Genomic DNA, 3,021 nt, shown 5'->3' with positions numbered 1-3,021 from the left:
GTTGCTTATCCCCAAGCAACTGAAAACAAAATAGGATAAAAAGAAGAGAATATACAATAAATTTTAAAACATTAATGAAGCTTAGTTCTAATTAGATGAGGGGGGCTAGTAGCTTTTTGCTTCTGAACAGTTTTGGCATCTCACTTTATCCTTTGAAGTTCAGAATGATTGGCATCTATAGGAACTCAAAATTCAGATAGTGTTATTGATTCTCCTAGTTCAATATGATAATTCTTGAACACAGCTACTTATGAGTCTTGGCCGTGACCCTAGGCATCTTGTTTTCCAGTATTACCCTCGATACATAAATGCGACAGACACATGACAGGGTGAACCTTTTCAGATTGTGACTCAGTTTTGCTAGAGTCCCCAGTTAGAGGTGTCCAGAGTTCTTAAGCACACTCTTTTGCTTTGGATCACGACTTTAACCACTCAGTCTCAAGCTTTTCACTTGGACCTTAATGACACAAGCACATGGTTAGGGATAGCTTGATTTAGCCGCTTATGCCAGGGTTTTATTCCTTTGGGCCCTCCTATCCATTAATGCTCAAAGCCTTCGATCCTCTTTACCCTTGCCTTTTGGTTTATAGGGCTACTGGTTTTTCTGTTTGCCTTTTCTTTTTTCTTTATTTATTTCCTTCTTTTTTTTCGCCAGATTTATTATTTTTTTTCGCAATCTTTTTCCTTTTCACTGCTTTTTCTTGCTTCAAGAATCAATTTTATGATTTTTCAGATTATCAATAACATTTCTCTTTGTTCGTCATTCTTTCAAGAGTCAACAATTTTAACATTCATAAACTTCACTATCAAAAAAAATATGCACTGTTCAAGCATTCATTCAGAAAATGAAAAGTATTGCCACCATGATGAGCGGATAATTTATACACTTTTTGGCATTGTTTTTAGGTAGTTTTTAGTAAGTTCAAGCTACTTTTAGGGATGTTTTCATTAGTTTTTATGTTAAATTCACATTTCTGGACTTTACTACGAGTTTGTGTGTTTTTCTGTGATTTCAGGTAATTTCTGGCTGAAATTGAGGGACTTGAGCAAAACTCTGAAAAAGGCTGACAAAAGGACTGCTGATGCTATTGGAATCTGACCTCTCTGCACACGAAATGGATTTTCTGGAGCTACAGAAGTCCAATTGGCGCGCTCTCAACGGCGTTGGAAAGTAGACATCCAGAGCTTTCCAGCAATATAAAATAGTCCATACTTTATTCGGAAATTGACGACGTAACTTGGCATTGAACGCCAAGTACATGCTGCTGTCTGGAGTTAAACGCCAGAAACACGTCATGATCCGGAGTTGAACGCCCAAAACACGTTATAACTTGGCGTTCAACTCCAAGAGAAGCCTCAGCTCGTGGATAGATCAAGCTCAGCCCAAACATACACCAAGTGGGCCCCGGAAGTGGATTTATGCATCAATTACTTACTCATGTAAACCCTAGTAGCTAGTCTAGTATAAATAGGATAATTTACTATTGTATTAGACATCTTTGGTCTCAGTTTTGTATTATTCTTCATCTTAGGAGACTATTGATCACATTTTGGGGGCTGGCCATTCGGCCATGCCTGAACCTTTCACTTATGTATTTTCAACAGTGGAGTTTCTGCACACCATAGATTAAGGGTGTGGAGCTCTGCTGTACCTCAAGTTTCAATACAATTACTATTAATTTCTATTCAATTCTCTTTTATTCTTATTCCAAGATATACGTTGCACTTCAACTTGATGAATGTGATGATCCGTGACACTCATCATCATTCTCACCTATGAACGCGCGTGACTGACAACCACTTCCGTTCTACTTTAGGCCGGGCGCATATCTCTTAGATTCCCCAACAGAATCTTCGTGGTATAAGTTAGATAGATGGCAGCATTCATGAGGATTCGGAAAGTCTAAACCTTGTCTATGGTATTCTAAGTAGGATTCTGTGATTGAATGACTGTGATGAGCTTCAAACTCCTGAAGGCTGGGCGTGATGACAAACGCAAAAGAATCAAGGGATTCTATTCCAACCTGATTGAGAACCGACAGATGATTAGCCGTGCTGTGACAGAGCATAGGAACATTTTCACTGAGAGAATGGGATGTAGCCATTGACAACAGTGATGCCCTACATACAGCTTGCCATGGAAAGGAGTAAGAAGGATTGGATGAATGTAATAAGAAAGTAGAGATTCAAGAGGAGCACAGCATCTCCATATGCCTATTTGAAATTTCCACTATTGATTTACATAAGTATTTCTATCCCTTTTTATTGTCTATTTATTATTAATTTTCGAACTCATCATAAACCAATTTAATCTGCCTAACTGAGATTTACAAGGTGACCATAGCTTGCTTCATACCAACAATCTCTGTGGGATCGACCCTTAGTCACGTAAGGTATTACTTGGATGACCGAGTACACTTGATGGTTAAGTTGAACGGAGTTGTGGAAAGAAAAAGGCTTCTCTAACAGTGCCTGGAACTCATGTATCACAATTTCGTCCACCAAGTTTTTGGCGCCGTTGCCAGGGATTGTTCGAGTATGGACAACTCACGGTTCATCTTGTTGCTCAGATTAGGTAATTTTCTTTTCAAAAATCTTTTTCAAAATTTTTCTTTTCTTTTTTTCGTTTTTCCAAATTTATTTTTGAAAAAATTAATAAAAATTCAAAAAAAAATTAATAAAATCATAAAAACTAAAAATATTTTGTGTTTCTTGTTTGAGTCTTGAGTCAATTTTTTAGTTTGGTGTCAGTTGCATGCTTTAAAAATTTTTCTTGTATTTTTCGAAAATTCCATGCATTCATAGTGTTCTTCATGATCTTCAAGTTGTTCTTGACAAGCCTTCTTGTTTGATCTTGATGATTTCTTGTTTTGTGTTGTTTGTTGTTTTTCATGTGCATCTTTGGATTCATATTCTTCAAGCATTAAAAATTTCTAAGTTTGGTGTCTTGCATGTTTTCTTTGCATCAAAAATTTTTTAAAATTATGTTCTTGATGTTCATCATGATCTTCAAGGTGTTCT

This window comes from Arachis hypogaea, chromosome 4 (genome assembly GCF_003086295.3).
Source record: "Arachis hypogaea cultivar Tifrunner chromosome 4, arahy.Tifrunner.gnm2.J5K5, whole genome shotgun sequence".
In the NCBI taxonomy this organism is placed as follows: domain Eukaryota; kingdom Viridiplantae; phylum Streptophyta; class Magnoliopsida; order Fabales; family Fabaceae; genus Arachis; species Arachis hypogaea.
Note: the sequence above shows the minus strand (reverse complement) of the source record.